We start from the raw sequence: 17,666 nt of genomic DNA, 5'->3' as shown, positions 1-17,666 counted from the left end.
ATACATTAAAGGACCAGTCAGTTCTACATGTCTTTAGATACATTAAAGGACCAGTCAGTTCTACATGTCTTTACATACATTAATAACTTGTTAGGGAAGCGGTCCCGTTGTGGGGATCAAATCAGCTGAAATTTCAAGTGCGCCACGTATAGTTTTTGATAAAACTCAAACCTTCATTAAAATACACATACAAGGTACTGAATTAAAGCTACACTCGTTGTGAATCTAGCTACCGAGTCAGATTTGTAAAATGCTTTTCGGCGAAAGCATGAGAAGCTATTATCTGATAGCATACACCCCCAGTCAGTTCTACATGTCTTTAGATACATTAAAGGACCAGTCAGTTCTACATGTCTTTAGATACATTAAAGGACCAGTCAGTTCTACATGTCTTGAGATACATTAAAGGACCAGTCAGTTCTTCATCTTTAGATACATTAAAGGACCAGTCAGTTCTACATGTATTTACATACATTAAAGGACCAGTCAGTTCTATGTCTTCAGATTCCTCCAATATTAAAGGACCAATCAGTTCTACATGTCTTTAGATACATTAAAGGACCAGTCAGTTCTACATGTCTTTAGATACATTAAAGGACCAGTCAGTTCTACATGTCTGTAGATACATTAAAGGACCAGTCAGTTCTACATGTCTTTAGATACATTAAAGGACCAGTCAGTTCTACGTCTTTAGTTCCTCCAACATTAAAGGACCAGTCAGTTCTACGTCTTTAGATTCCTCCAACATTAAAGGACCAATCAGTTCTACATGTCTTTAGATACATTAAAGGACCAGTCAGGTCTTCGTCTTTAAATACATTAAAGGACCAGTCAGGTCTTCGTCTTTACATACATTAAAGGACCAGTCAGTTCTATGTCTTCAGATTCCTCCAATATTAAAGGACCAATCAGTTCTACATGTCTTTAGATACATTAAAGGACCAGTCAGTTCTACATGTCTTTAGATACATTAAAGGACCAGTCAGTTCTTCGTCTTTAAATACATTATAGGACCAGTCAGTTCTATGTCTTCAGATTCCATGTCTTCAGATTTGTAGAGATACCTCTACAGTCAGACAGAACCTCTACAGTCAGACATATCCTCTACAGTCAGACAGATCCTCTACAGTCAGACAGACAGATCCTCTACAGTCAGACAGACAGATCCTCTACAGTCAGACAGAACCTCTACAGTCAGACAGACAGATCCTCTACAGTCAGACAGATCCTCTACAGTCAGACAGACAGAACCTCTACAGTCAGACAGAACCTCTACAGTCAGACAGATCCTCTACAGTCAGACAGACAGATCCTCTACAGTCAGACAGACAGATCCTCTACAGTCAGACAGACATAACCTCTACAGTCAGACAGACAGATCCTCCAAAGTCAGACAGAACCTCTACAGTCAGACAGACAGATCCTCTACAGTCAGACAGACAGATCCTCTACAGTCAGACAGATCCTCTACAGTCAGACATAACCTCTACAGTCAGACAGACAGATCCTCTACAGTCAGACAGACAGATTCTCTACAGTCAGACAGACAGATCCTCTACAGTCAGACAGACAGATCCTCTACAGTCAGACATAACCTCTACAGTCAGACAGACAGATCCTCTACAGTCAGACAGATCCTCTACAGTCAGACAGACAGATCCTCTACAGTCAGACAGACAGATCCTCTACAGTCAGACAGACAGAACCTCTACAGTCAGACAGACAGAACCTCCACAGTCAGACAGACAGAACCTCAACAGTCAGACAGACAGAACCTCCACAGTCAGACAGACAGAACCTCAACAGTCAGACAGACAGAACCTCCACAGTCAGACAGAACCTCTACAGTCAGACAGAACCTCTACAGTCAGACAGAACGTCTACAGTCAGACGGACAGAACCTCCACAGTCAGACAGACAGAACCTCCACAGTCAGACAGACAGAACCTCCACAGTCAGACAGAACCTCTACAGTCAGACAGACAGAACCTCCACAGTCAGACAGAACCTCTACAGTCAGACAGAACCTCTACAGTCAGACAGAACGTCTACAGTCAGACAGACAGAACCTCTACAGTCAGACAGACAGAACCTCTACAGTCAGACAGAACGTCTACAGTCAGACGGACAGAACCTTCACAGTCAGATAGAACCTCTACAGTCAGACAGACAGATCCTCTACAGTCAGACAGACATATCCCCTACAGTCAGACAGATCCTCTACAGTCAGACATAACCTCTACAGTCAGACATAACCTCTACAGTCAGACAGACAGATCCTCTACAGTCAGACAGACAGATCCTCTACAGTCAGACAGATCCTCTACAGTCAGACAGACAGATCCTCTACAGTCAGACAGATCCTCTACAGTCAGACAGACAGATCCTCTCCAGTCAGACAGACAGATCCTTTACAGTCAGACAGACAGATCCTTTACAGTCAGACAGATCCTCTACAGTCAGACAGACAGATCCTCTACAGTCAGACAGACAGAACCTCCACAGTCAGACAGACAGATCCTCTACAGTCAGACAGACAGATCCTCTACAGTCAGACAGACAGATCCTCTACAGTCAGACAGACAGAACCTCCACAGTCAGACAGACAGATCCTCTACAGTCAGACAGACAGATCCTCTACAGTCAGACAGTCAGATCCTCTACAGTCAGACAGACAGATCCTCTACAGTCAGACAGACAGATCCTCTACAGTCAGACAGACAGATCCTTTACAGTCAGACAGATCCTCTACAGTCAGACAGACAGATCCTCTCCAGTCAGACAGACAGATCCTCTACAGTCAGACAGACAGATCCTTTACAGTCAGACAGACAGATCCTTTACAGTCAGACAGATCCTCTACAGTCAGACAGACAGATCCTCTACAGTCAGACAGACAGATCCTCTACAGTCAGACAGACAGATCCTTTACAGTCAGACAGATCCTCTACAGTCAGACAGACAGATCCTCTCCAGTCAGACAGACCGATCCTCTCCAGTCAGACAGACAGATCCTCTCCAGTCAGACAGACAGATCCTCTACAGTCAGACAGACAGATCCTTTATAGTCAGACAGATCCTCTACAGTCAGACAGACAGATCCTCTCCAGTCAGACAGACAGATCCTCTAAAGTCAGACAGACAGATCCTCTACAGTCAGACAGACAGATCCTCTACAGTCAGACAGATCCTCTCCAGACAGACAGATCCTCTACAGTCAGACAGACAGATCCTCTACAGTCAGACAGATCCTCTCCAGACAGACAGAACCTCTACAGTCAGACAGACAGATCCTCTACAGTCAGACAGACAGATCCTCTCCAGTCAGACAGACAGATCCTCTACAGTCAGACAGACAGATCCTCTACAGTCAGACAGACAGATCCTCTACAGTCAGACAGACAGATCCTCTACAGTCAGACAGACAGAGCTTCTACAGTCAGACAGATCCTCTATGTAGAAACCCAGCATTATCAGTCATTACCAACTAAAATTACTATGTAGAAACCAGGTATTATGAGTCATTACTATGTAGAAACCCAGCATTATCAGTCATTAACAACTAAAAATACTATGTAGAAACCCAGCATTATTAGCCATTACTACGTAGAAACTTGACATTATCAGTTATTGCTATGTAGAAACTCAGCATTATCAGTCATTACTATGTAGAAACTCAGCATTATCAGTCATTACTATGTAGAAACTCAGTATTATCAGTCATTACTATGTAGAAACTCAGCATTATCAGTCATTACTATGTAGAAACTCAGCACTATCAGTCATTACTATGTAGAAACTCAGCATTATCAGTCATTACTATGTAGAAACTCAGCATTATCAGTCATTACCACGTAGCACCCCCAGCATTATCAGTCATTACTATGTAGAAACTCAGCATTATCAGTCATTACTGTGTAGAAACTCAGCATTATCAGTCATTACTATGTAGAAACGCCGCATTATCAGTCATTACTATGTAGAAACTCAGCATTATCAGTCATTACTATGTAGAAACTCAGCATTATCAGTCATTACTATGTAGAAACCAGGTATTATGAGTCATTATGAAACATAACGGGAAACTATGCTACCTTTTCATCTTCATCATCTTCATCGCCCAAGTCCATATTATCCTAGAAAGAAAAGATTAGTAAAGTGAAGGATAGGAAATGTCCAGACCTGTGGTTCACTACACGAATCCAGGCATTATTATGAGTTGTCCTCCCTCAGCAGCCTCCACTGGTTGGTGTACAGTAGTAGGTCCATGTAGTGTGTCAGGATGTGAACAGATGACATCACATGACTGATCCTCTGCACTGACTTACACATGATCATGCTGAGGGCTTTGGTAGTAGTTCTAGAATCTAGGATATAGTGGTAGTAGTTCTAGAATCTAGGAGATAGTGGTAGTTGTAGAATCTAGGGGATAGTGGTAATAGTTCTAGAATCTAGGAGATAGTGGTAGTAGTTCTAGAATCTAGGAGATAGTGGTAGTTGTAGAATCTAGGGGATAGTGGTAATAGTTCTAGAATCTAGGAGATAGTGGTAGTTGTAGAATCTAGGGGATAGTGGTAATAGTTCTAGTATCTAGGAGATGGTGGTAGTTGTAGAATCTAGGAGATAGTGGTAGTAGTTCTAGAATCTAGGAGATAGTGGTAATAGTTGTCAAATCTAGGGGATAGTGGTAATAGTTGTCGAATCTAGGAGATAGTGGTCGTAGTTCTAGAATCTAGGGCATAGTGGTAATAGTTGTAGAATCTAGGAGATAGTGGTAATAGTTGTAGAATCTAGGAGATAGTGGTAGTAGTTCTAGAATCTAGGGCATAGTGGTAATAGTTGTAGAATCTAGGGGATAGTGGTAATAGTTGTAGAATCTAGGGGATAGTGGTAATAGTTGTAGAATCTAGGAGATAGTGGTAGTAGTTCTAGAATCTAGGGCATAGTGGTAATAGTTGTAGAATCTAGGGGATAGTGGTAATAGTTGTAGAATCTAGGGGATAGTTGTAGAATCTAGGAGATAGTGGTAGTAGTTGTAGAATCTAGGGGATAGTGGTAATAGTTGTAGAATCTAGGGGATAGTGGTAATAGTTGTAGAATCTAGGGGATAGTGGTAATAGTTGTCAAATCTAGGGGATAGTGGTAATAGTTGTCGAATCTAGGAGATAGTGGTAGTAGTTCTAGAATCTAGGGCATAGTGGTAATAGTTGTAGAATCTAGGGGATAGTGGTAATAGTTCTAGAATCTAGGAGATAGTGGTAGTTGTAGAATCTAGGGGATAGTGGTAATAGTTCTAGAATCTAGGAGATAGTGGTAGTAGTTCTAGAATCTAGGAGATAGTGGTAGTTGTAGAATCTAGGGGATAGTGGTAATAGTTCTAGAATCTAGGAGATAGTGGTAGTTGTAGAATCTAGGGGATAGTGGTAATAGTTCTAGTATCTAGGAGATAGTGGTAGTTGTAGAATCTAGGAGATAGTGGTAGTAGTTCTAGAATCTAGGAGATAGTGGTAGTAGTTCTAGAATCTAGGAGATAGGTGTAGTTGTAGAATCTAGGGATAGTGGTAATATTCCAGTGCATCTAGGAGATAGTGGTAGTTGTATAATCTGAGGAGATAGTGTAGTAGTTCTAGAATCTAGGAGATAGTGTTAGTAGTTCTAGAATCTAGGAGATAGTGGTAGTTGTAGAATCTAGGGGATAGTGGTAGTAGTTGTAGAATCTAGGAGATAGTATTGTAGAATCTAGGGATAGTGGTAATAGTTGTAGAATCTAGGAGATAATTAGTTGTAGTTGTAGAATCTAGGAGATAGTGGTAATAGTTGTAGAATCTAGGGGATGAGTGGTAATAGTTGTAGAATCTGGGGATGATTGTAGAATCTGGGAGATAGTGGTAGTAGTTGTAGAATCTAGGGGATGGTGGTAATAGTTGTAGAATCTAGGGGATAGTGGTAATAGTTGTAGAATCTGGGGATAGTGGTAATAGTTGTCAGATCCACAGGTTGGTAATGGTTTAGCATCAAGATCTAGGAGATGGTGGTCGTAGTTCTAGAATCTAGGGCATAGTGGTAATAGTTGTAGAATCTGAGGATAGTGGTAATAGTTGTAGAATCTAGGAGATAGTGGTAGTAGTTCTAGAATCTAGGGCATAGTGGTAATAGTTGTAGAATCTAGGGGATAGTGGTAGTAGTTTGTAGAGATCTGGGGATAGTGGTAGTAGTTCTAGAATCTAGGAGATAGTGGTAGTAGTTCAAAATCTAGGGGATAGTGGTAGTAGTTCTAGAATCTAGGAGATAATTAGTAGCAGTTCTAGAATCTAGGAGATGAGTGGTAATAGTTCTAGAATCTAGGAGATAGTGGTAGTTGTAGAATCTAGGGGATGAGTGGTAATGGTTGTAGAATCTAGGAGATGAGTGGTAGTTGTAGAATCTAGGAGATCGTGGTAGGTAGTTAGTGGTAGCAGTTGAGAATCTAGGGAGATGTATAATCTGGTAGGTGTAGAATCTAGGATAGTGGATAGAATCCTAGGGGATAGTGGTAATTTGTAGAATCTAGGATAGTGGTAATAGTTGTAGTAGATAGTAATATTTGTAGAATCTAGGGGATAGTGGTAATAGTTCTAGAATCTATGAGATAGGAGATGTAGAATCTAGGATATAATAGTTGTAGAATCTAGGAGATAGTGGTAGTTGTAGAATCCCCTGAGGAGATTGTTGGTAGTTGGTAAGAATCTAGGAGATCGTGGTAGTTGTAGAATCTAGGAGATAGTGGTAGGTGTAGAATCTGGAGATAGTGGTAGTTGTAGAATCTGGGAAAGTGGTAGTAGTTGTAGAATCTAGGAAGTAGTGGTAATAGTTCTAGAATCGGAGATAGTGGTAATAGTTGTAGAATCTAGGAGATAGTGGTAGGTGTAGAATCTAGGAGATAGTGGTAGTTGTAGAATCTGGGGAGATAGTGGTAGTAGTTGTAGAATCTAGGAGATAGTGGTAATAGTTCTAGAATCGAGGAGATAGTGGTAATAGTTGTAGAATCTAGGAGATAGTGGTAGTAGTTGTAGAATCTAGGGGATAGTGGTAATAGTTGTAGAATCTGTGAGGATAGTGGTAGTAGTTGTAGAATCTGGGGAGAGAGTGGTAGTAGTTCTAGAATCTAGGAGATAGTGGTAACAGTTGTAGAATCTGGGAGATAGTGGTAATAGTTGTAAAATCTAGGGGATAGTGGTAATGAGTTGTATAATCTAGGAGATAGTGGTAGTTGTATAATCTAGGAGATAGTGGTAGTTGTAGAATATAGGAGATAGTGGTAGTTGTAGAATATAGGGGATAGTGGTAGTAGTTGTAGAATCTAGGAGATAGTGGTAATAGTTCTAGAATCTAGGAGATCGTGGTAGTTGTAGAATCTAGGAGATCGTGGTAGTTGTAGAATCTAGGAGATAGTGGTAGTTGAAGAATCTAGGAGATAGTGGTAGTTGTAGAATCTAGGGGATAGTGGTAGTAGTTGTAGAATCTAGGATATAGTGGTAATAGTTGTAGAATCTGGGAGATAGTGGTAACAGTTGTAGAATCTAGGAGATAGTGGTAATAGTTGTAGAATCTAGGAGATAGTGGTAGTTGTAGAATCTAGGAGATTGTGGTAGTTGTAGAATCTAGGAGATCGTGGTAGTTGTAGAATCTAGGAGATAGTGGTAGGTGTAGAATCTAGGAGATAGTGGTAGTTGTAGAATCTAGGAGAGAGTGGTAGTAGTTGTAGAATCTAGGAGATAGTGGTAATAGTTCTAGAATCTAGGAGATGATGTGAAGTAATAGTTGTAGAGATCTAGGAGATAGTGGTGGTTGGGAATCTGAGAGATTGTGGTGGTTAGCAGAATCTGGAGATGGCTGGTGATTTGTAGAGATCTGGGAGATGGTGGTAGGTGTAGAATCTGGGAGGATAGTGGTAGTTGTGAGATCTGAGAGGAGTGGTGATGATTGAGATCTGACTGATGGTGGTAATAGTTCTAGAATCGAGGAGATAGTGGTAATAGTTGTAGAATCTAGGAGATAGTGGTAGGTGTAGAATCTAGGAGATAGTAGTTGTAGAATCTAGGAGATAGTGGTAGTAGTTGTAGAATCTAGGAGATAGTGGTAATAGTTCTAGAATCGAGGAGATAGTGGTAATAGTTGTAGAATCTAGGAGATAGTGGTAGTAGTTGTAGAATCTAGGGGATAGTGGTAATAGTTGTAGAATCTATGAGATAGTGGTAGTAGTTGTAGAATCTAGGAGAGTGGTAGTAGTTCTAGAATCTAGGAGATAGTGGTAACAGTTGTAGAATCTAGGAGATAGTGGTAATAGTTGTAAAATCTAGGGATAGTGGTAATAGTTGTATAATCTAGGAGATAGTGGTAGTTGTATAATCTAGGAGATAGTGGTAGTTGTAGAATATAGGAGATAGTGGTAGTTGTAGAATATAGGGGATAGTGGTAGTAGTTGTAGAATCTAGGAGATAGTGGTAATAGTTCTAGAATCTAGGAGATCGTGGTAGTTGTAGAATCTAGGAGATCGTGGTAGTTGTAGAATCTAGGAGATAGTGGTAGTTGAAGAATCTAGGAGATAGTGGTAGTTGTAGAATCTAGGGGATAGTGGTAGTAGTTGTAGAATCTAGGATATAGTGGTAATAGTTGTAGAATCTAGGAGATTGTGGTAGTAGTTGTAGAATCTAGGAGATAGTGGAAGTAGTTGTAGAATCTAGGAGATAGTGGTAATGGTTGTAGGGGAATAGGATTAAACATGGCTGTTTGGAGTGAGGCGCTGTACTGACCAGGTCCTGGTTGGCCCGTCCAGATGCAATCTGAAGATAGTTCCATGTGATGAGCAGAACCAGACAGAGAGGCAACATGTAGAACTCCCAATGCCACACCGCCAGCAGGAATATCTATAGGAAGAGATGAGAGGACGGGAGAGGAGAGGAGAAGTAGCATAGGACAGAGGGGAGCGGAGTAGGGAAGGAGAAGGAGTAGGGAAGGAGATGAGGGGAGAGGAGTAGGGGATGAAAGGGGAGGAGGAGAAGAGAGGAGTGGGGGAAGAGGGGAGAGGAGAGGCGGGGATGAGAGGGAAGGAGAGAAGATGATAGAAAAGGAGGGGAAGAGGAAATGAAGAGAGAAGAGGAGAGGAGTAGGAAGGGGAGAGGAGGAGATGGGAGGAGGGGAGAGGAAAGGAGAGAAGCGGAGGAAAAGAGAAGAGGGTAGGAGTAGGGGAGAGGAGGGGAGAGGAGAGGCGGATGGGAGAAGAGGGGTGGAGAGGGGGAGGAGTAGGGGGGAGAGAAGAGGAGATGAGAGGATGAGTACAGGGGAGGAGTAGGGGAGAGGAGAGGCAGATGGGAGAAGAGGGGAGGAGTAGGGGGGAGAGAAGAGGAGAAGGGAGGATGAGTACAGGGGAGGAGTAGGGGGGAGAGAAGAGGAGAGGATGAGCAGTCTACACTGTAGCTGAGGCTAGATCCTATCTTCTTCTCCTCTAGTGGGACCAGTCTACACTGTAGCTGAGGCTAGATCCTATCTTTCTTCTCCTCTAGTGGGACCAGTCTACACTGTAGCTGAGGCTAGATCCTATCTTCTCCTCCTCTAGTGGGACCAGTCTACACTGTAGCTGAGGCTAGATCCTATCTTCTCCTCTAGTGGGACCAGTCTACACTGTAGCTGAGGGCTAAGGCTAGATCCTAACCTCTCACATTACATATCTATAGCAGGGGCTAGAATCTGTCCTCTCACAGCACATATCTATAGCAGGGGCTAGAATCTGTCCTCTCACAGTACATATCTATAGCAGGGGCTAGAATCTGTCCTCTCACAGTCTCCAGATCTCAACCCCATAGAAAATCTTTGGAGGGAGTTGAAAGTCCGTGTTGCCCAGCAACAGCCCCAAAACATCACTGCTCTAGAGGAGATCTGCATGGAGGAATGGGCCAAAATACCAGCAACAGTGTTTGAAAACCTTGTGAAGACTTACAGAAAGCGTTTGACCTCCATTGCCAGCCAAAGGGTATATAACAAAGTATTGAGATAAACTTTTTGTTATTGACCAAATACTTATTTTCCACCATAATTTGCAAATAAATTCATAAAATCCTATACTGTGATTTTCTGGCTTTTTTCTTCACATTTTGTCTAGGTGAAGTGTACCTATGATGAAAATTACAGGCATGGACACACATCCATACATATGTAGAAGCTGGAAGCAGAAGCCTGAGCGTTGTTGTCCATTAGTTTACTCTAAAGGTGGGGAGGGGTGGGAGAGTGTATATAGTATGTAGAGTGTATATAGTATGTAGAGCCTGAGCTCAGTGTCAGGACAGGCAGAACAGGTCTGAACCAGGAGGGCTCAGTGTTGTCCATTAGTTTACTCTAATTAGGGGAGGGGTGGGAGAGTGTATATAGTATGTAGAGTGTATATAGTATGTAGAGTGTATATAGTATGTAGAAGCCTGAGCTCAGTGTCAGGACAGGCAGAAACAGGTCTGAACCAGGAGGGCTCAGTGTTGTCCATTAGTTTACTCTAGTTAGGGGGAGGATTGGGAGGGTGTAATATATAGTATGTAAAATTGTATATAGTATGTAGAGTGTATATAGTATGTAGAAGCCTGAGTGTTGTTGTCCATTAGTTTACTCTAATTAGGGGAGGGGTGGGAGGGTTAGAAAGTAATGAAGGAACATATCTTTTAAAGGATACAGTGCTTTGGAAAGTATTCAGACCCTTATTTTTACACATTTTGTTACGTTACAACCTTATTCTAAAAATGGATTCAATCGTTTTCCCCTCCATCAATCAAACACTAAATACCCTCAAATGACAATGCAAGAACAGTTTTTCAAAAATGTTGCATGTATGTAAAACCCAATTCACGTAAACCTTATTGGACGTAAGTATTCAGACCCTTTGCTGAGATTAAAATTGAGCTCAGGTTCATCCTGTTTCCATTGATCATCCCTGAGATGTTTCTACAACTTTGCTGGAGTCCACCTGTGGGAAATTCAATTGACCTGACATGTTTGGAAAGGCACACACCTGTCTATATATATATATATATGAATGAATATGAGAACAAACACCATTGTATTACAACCCATATTTATGCTTATTTATTTTCCCTTGTGTACTTTAACCATTTTGTACATCGTTACAACACTGTATATATATAATATGACATTTGAGAGGCTGACTGCTACAGACAGAGACAGAGAGAGGCTGACTGCTACAGACAGAGACAGAGAGAGAGGCTGACTGCTACAGACAGAGACAGAGAGAGAGGCTGACTGCTACAGACAGAGACAGAGAGGCTGACTGCTACAGACAGAGACAGAGAGAGAGGCTTGCTACAGACAGAGACAGAGAGAGAGGCTGACTGCTACAGACAGAGAGAGAGGCTGACTGCTACAGACAGAGACAGAGAGAGAGGCTGACTGCTACAGACAGAGAGAGAGGGCTGACTGCTACAGACAGAGACAGAGAGAGAGGCCAACTGCTACAGACAGAGACAGAGAGAGGGGCTGACTGCTACAGACAGAGACAGAGAGAGAGAGGCTGGCTGCTACAGACAGAGACAGAAGAGGCTGACTGCTACAGACAGAGACAGAGAGAGGCTGACTGCTACAGACAGAGACAGAGAGAGGCTGACTGCTACAGACAGAGAGAGAGAGAGAGGCTGACTGCTACAGACAGAGACAGAGAGAGGCTGACTGCTGCAGACAGAGACAGAGAGAGAGGCTGACTGCTACAGACAGAGACAGAGAGAGAGAGGCTGACTGCACAGACAGAGAGAGAGAGAGGCTGACTGCTACAGACAGAGAGAGAGAGAGAGGATGACTGCTACAGAGACAGAGACAGAGAGAGAGCTGACTGCTACAGACAGAGACAGAGAGAGAGGCTGACTGCTACAGACAGAGACAGAGAGAGAGGCTGACTGCTACAGACAGAGACAGAGAGAGAGGCTGACTGCTACAGACAGAGACAGAGAGAGAGGCTGACTGCACTACAGACAGAGACTGGCACTGCTACAGACAGAGACAGAGAGAGAGGCTGGACTGCTACAGACAGAGACAGAGAGAGGCTGACTGCACACAGACAGAGACAGAGAGAGAGGCTGACTGCTACAGACAGAGACAGAGAGAGAGGCTGACTGCTACAGACAGAGACAGAGAGAGACTCCCATATTGAGAACACCTACAGACAGAGACAGAGAGAGACTCCCTATTGAGAAACACCTATTGACTGGAAATGGGGAAACCCCTGCTAGTGATTCTGGTTGTATAGGAGACACTGTAGATAGTGCTGCTATACCACAGTATATCTAGTTTGGTAATGCTACGTTTAGATGTTGAAAAAGGTGACTGCCTCACCAGGAAGGCTATGAGACTCCTCTGGAAACTCTGCCACTGAAAACAGCTGTTGATGTACTGGAACGGACTGCACTGCTCTGTAAGCTGTTACGCACGCGTGGCCACGTTACGCGCCAACATCTGAACGAATACAGAAACACACCTTAAAGATGCTGAGAACAACACAAAAATGGCTGCCTGTTTCGCAAATATTTTAACTACGGTGATTCATTTTAGCAAACCTTTAGAAAACTTGGGATTGTCTTCCATGAATTTCTTCTCCTTGGTTTAAATGTTCTGATAGCTGCTCTGACCTAAAAACACAAGATGAAAACAGAAGTCAAATGGAGAGAGATGGAGGAGACACAAGTTGTTCCTGTTTAAAAGAGAGAGATGGAGGAAGACACAGGTTGTTCCTGTTTAAATAGAGAGAGATGGAGGAAGACACAGGTTGTTCCTGTTTAAATAGAGAGAGATGGAGGAAGACACAGGTTGTTCCTGTTTAAATAGAGAGAGATGGAGGAAGACACAGGTTGTTCCTGCTTAAATAGAGAGAGATGGAGGAAGACACAGGTTGTTCCTGTTTAAATAGAGATGGAGGAAGACACAGGTTGTTCCTGTTTAAATAGAGAGAGATGGAGGAAGACACAGGTTGTTCCTGTTTAAATAGGGAGAGAGATTGTTCCTGTTTTTAAATAGAGAGAGATGGAGGAAGATACAGGTTGTTCCTGCTTAAAAGAGAGAGATGGAGGAAGACACAGGTTGTTCCTGTTTAAATAGAGAGAGATGGGAGGAAGACACAGGTTGTTCCTGTTTAAATAGAGATGGAGGAAGACAGGGTTGTTCCTGTTTAAATAGAGAGAGATGGAGAAGACACAGGTTGTTCCTGTTTAAATAGAGAGAGATGGAGGAAGACACAGGTTGTTCCTGTTTCAAATAGAGAGAGATGGAGGAAGACACAGGTTGTTCCTGCTTAAATAGAGAGAGATGGAGGAAGACACAGGTTGTTCCTGTTTAAAAGACAGAGATGGAGGAAGACACAGGTTGTTCCTGTTTAAATAGAGAGAGATGGAGGAAGACACAGGTTGTTCCTGTTTAAATAGAGAGAGATGGAGAAGACACAGGTTGTTCCTGTTTCAAATAGAGAGAGAGATGGAGGAAGACACAGGTTGTTCCTGCTTAAATAGAGAGAGAGATGGAGGAAGACACAGGTTGTTCTTGCTTAAATAGAGAGAGAGATGGAGGAAGACACAGGTTGTTCCTGTTTAAATAGAGAGATGGAGGAAGACACAGGTTGTTCCTGCTTAAATAGAGAGAGATGGAGGAAGACACAGGTTGTTCCTGTTTAAATAGAGAGAGATGGAGGAAGACACAGGTTGTTCCTGCTAAATTTAAAGGTTGTTCCTGTTTAAACAGAGAGATGGAGTGGAAGACACAGGTTGTTCCTGTTTAAATAGAGAGAGATGGAGGAAGACACAGGTTGTTCCTGTTTAACAGAGAGAGATGGAGGAAGACAGGTTGTCTCGCAACAGACACACACACACACACACACACACACACACACACACACACACACACACACACACAGCACACACACACACACACACACACACACAAACACATAATCTGTCAGGACTGGTACCGGGTCCATCTGTATAAAACATCATTCCAGATGTCTGACCTACAGTACAGTATCTGAGGACCGTCCAGTGACCCTACAGTACAGCATCTTGTTAGACCGGGTCCATCGGTCCAGATGACCCTACAGTACAGTATCTGTCAGACCGTCCATCGGTCCAGATGACCCGGCAGTACAGTATCTGATAGGACCGGTCCAGATGACCCTACAGTACAGTATCTGACAGGACCGGTCCATCGGTCCAGATGACCCTACAGTACAGTATCTGATAGGACCGGTCCATCGGTCCAGATGACCCTACAGTACAGTATCTGTCAGGATCGGTCCATCGGTCCAGATGACCCTACAGTACAGTATCTGTTAGGACCGGTCCAGATGACCCTACAGTACAGTATCTGTCAGGACCGGTCCATCGGTCCAGATGACCCTACAGTACAGTATCTGACAGGACCGGTCCAGATGACCCTACAGAACAGCCCCCTATACCCTATGGGCCCTACAGTACAGTATCTGACAGGACCGGTCCATATGACCCTACAGAACAGCCCCTATACCCTATGGGCCCTACAGTACAGTATCTGACAGGACCGGTCCAGATGACCCTACAGAACAGCCCCCTATACCCTATGGGCCCTACAGTACAGTATCTGACAGGACCGGTCCAGATGACCCTACAGAACAGCCCCCTATACCCTATGGGCCCTACAGTACAGTATCTGACAGGACCGGTCCAGATGACCCTACAGTACAGTATCTGACAGGACCGGTCCAGATGACCCTACAGTACAGTATCTGACAGGACCGGTCCAGATGACCCTACAGAACAGCCCCCTATACCCTATGGGCCCTACAGTACAGTATCTGACAGGACCGGTCCAGATGACCCTACAGAACAGCCCCTATACCCTATGGGCCCTACAGTACAGTATCTGATAGGACCGGTCCAGATGACCCTACAGTACAGTATCTGACAGGACCGGTCCAGATGACCCTACAGAACAGCCCCCTATACCCTATGGGCCCTACAGTACAGTATCTGACAGGACCGGTCCAGATGACCCTACAGAACAGCCCCCTATACCCTATGGGCCCTACAGTACAGTATCTGACAGGACCGGTCCAGATGACCCTACAGTACAGTATCTGACAGGACCGGTCCAGATGACCCTACAGTACAGTATCTGACAGGACCGGTCCAGATGACCCTACAGTACAGTATCTGATAGGACCGGTCCAGATGACCCTACAGAACAGCCCCCTATACCCTATGGGCCCTACAGTACAGTATCTGACAGGACCGGTCCATATGACCCTACAGAACAGCCCCCTATACCCTATGGGCCCTGGCCAACAGAATAGACTGGAGGGGCAGCAGACAGTGTGATTGGACTCACTGGGTTGAAGACGAGCTCCAGCTCTAGGGAGATGCTTCCTTTAGACAGACACCCCAGATCCTCTTTCTTCAGGGGACAGCAGATCGGTTGACCATTGTGGATCTGGAGGGGACAGAGAGTGTAATGTAATGTACAGGTAATATACAGAGACCAACACTAAGCTGGAACAGTGGATTACTGGAAAACAGAGGGTGAAGACATGACTTGAACTCCCATTCATCTAATGAAAATACATAGTGTAAAATGTCAGAGGATTAACAGAGAGTAGAGGAGTGGTCACTATGTTACTCACAGAGACAGGAGGAGTGGTCACTATGTTACTCACAGAGAGTAGAGGAGTGGCCACTATGTTACTCACAGAGAGTAGAGGAATGGTCACTATGTTACTCACAGAGAGTAGAGGAATGGTCACTATGTTACTCACAGAGACAGGAGGAGTGGTCACTATGTTACTCACAGAGAGTAGAGGAGTGGCCACTATGTTACTCACAGAGAGTAGAGGAATGGTCACTATGTTACTCACAGAGAGTAGAGGAATGGCCACTATGTTACTCACAGAGAGTAGAAGAGTGGCCACTATGTTACTCACAGAGAGTAGAGGAATGGTCACTATGTTACTCACAGAGAGTAGAGGAGTGGCCACTATGTTACTCACAGAGAGTAGAGGAATGGCCACTATGTTACTCACAGAGAGTAGAAGAGTGGCCACTATGTTACTCACAGAGAGTAGAGGAATGGCCACTATGTTACTCACAGAGAGTAGAGGAATGGACACTATGTTACTCACAGAGAGTAGAGGAATGGCCACTATGTTACTCACAGAGAGTAGAGGAGTGGCCACTATGTTACTCACAGAGAGTAGAGGAATGGTCACTATGTTACTCACAGAGAGTAGAGGAATGGCCACTATGTTACTCACAGAGAGTAGAGGAATGGTCACTATGTTACTCACAGAGAGTAGAGGAGTGGTCACTATGTTACTCACAGAGAGTAGAGGAATGGTCACTATGCTACTCACAGAGAGTAGAGGAATGGTCACTATGTTACTCACAGAGAGTAGAGGAGTGGTCACTATGCTACTGACAGAGAGTAGAGGAGTGGTCACTATGTTACTCACAGAGAGTAGAGGAATGGCCACTATGCTACTCACAGAAAGCAGAGGAATGGCCACTTTGCTACTTACAGAAAGCAGAGGAATGGCCACTTTGCTACTCACAGAAAGCAGAGGAATGGCCACTTTGCTACTCACAGAGAGTAGAGGAATGGCCACTATGCTACTCACAGAGAGTAGAGGAATGGCCACTATGTTACTCACAGAGAGTAGAGGAATGGCCACTATGTTACTCACAGAGAGTAGAGGAATGGCCACTATGTTACTGACAGAAAGCAGAGGAGTGGTCACTATGTTACTCACAGAGAGTAGAGGAGTGGCCACTATGTTACTCACAGAGAGTAGAGGAGTGGCCACTATGTTACTCACAGAGACTGGAGGAATGGTCACTATGTTACTCACAGAGAGTAGAGGAATGGCCACTATGTTACTCACAGAGAGTAGAGGAGTGGCCACTATGTTACTCACAGAGAGTAGAGGAGTGGTCACTATGCTACTCACAGAAAGCAGAGGAGTGGTCACTATGCTACTCACAGAAAGCAGAGGAATGGCCACTATGCTACTCACAGAAAGCAGAGGAATGGCCACTATGCTACTTACAGAAAGCAGAGGAATGGCCACTTTGCTACTCACAGAAAGCAGAGGAATGGCCACTATGCTACTTACAGAAAGCAGAGGAATGGCCACTTTGCCCAGGAAGTCAGGTGCTTTGTCTCCATCCTCATCAAAGACGGTCAGGTCCAGAATATCATGGATGTCTTTTACTGGGCTGGACAACACACACACATGGATATAAATACAGATGTGTGGTTTATATGGCAACTGACCATCGACGGGAATATTAACCTGGGATTAGATGTGTGGTTTATATGGCAACTGGCCATCGACTGGAATATTAACCTAGGGATTAGATGTGTGGTTTATATGGCAACTGACCATCGACTGGAATATTAACCTGGGATTAGATGGGTGGTTTATATGGCAACTGGCCATCGACTGGAATATTAACCTAGGGATTAGATGTGTGGTTTATATGGCAACTGACCATCGACTGGAATATTAACCTGGGATTAGATGTGTGGTTTATATGGCAACTGACCATCGACTGGAATATTAACCTGGGATTAGATGTGTGGTTTATATGGCAACTGACCATCGACTGGAATATTAACCTGGGATT

The 17,666-nt window shown here is 43.7% G+C and overlaps 2 long non-coding RNA genes across 2 annotated transcripts; both read right to left on the bottom strand.

The window, feature by feature from the left end:
- Positions 1-4,093: 4,093 nt before the first annotated feature.
- LOC135568605 (uncharacterized) lies at positions 4,094-12,445 on the bottom strand. The gene is made up of 3 exons (XR_010462700.1): positions 12,364-12,445; positions 8,793-8,906; positions 4,094-4,136 (listed from the first exon to the last, which is right to left on the bottom strand). It is a non-coding gene; the product is annotated as an uncharacterized LOC135568605 (long non-coding RNA).
- A 149-nt stretch (positions 12,446-12,594) lies between these two features.
- On the bottom strand, positions 12,595-17,608 carry LOC135568606 (uncharacterized). Its single transcript, XR_010462701.1, has 3 exons — positions 17,153-17,608; positions 15,376-15,477; positions 12,595-12,656 (listed from the first exon to the last, which is right to left on the bottom strand). It is a non-coding gene; the product is annotated as an uncharacterized LOC135568606 (long non-coding RNA).
- Positions 17,609-17,666: the final 58 nt, after the last annotated feature.

This window comes from Oncorhynchus nerka, unplaced genomic scaffold, assembly GCF_034236695.1.
Source record: "Oncorhynchus nerka isolate Pitt River unplaced genomic scaffold, Oner_Uvic_2.0 unplaced_scaffold_1457, whole genome shotgun sequence".
Classification (NCBI taxonomy): domain Eukaryota; kingdom Metazoa; phylum Chordata; class Actinopteri; order Salmoniformes; family Salmonidae; genus Oncorhynchus; species Oncorhynchus nerka.
Note: the sequence above shows the minus strand (reverse complement) of the source record. Positions and strands in the feature narration are given on the sequence as shown.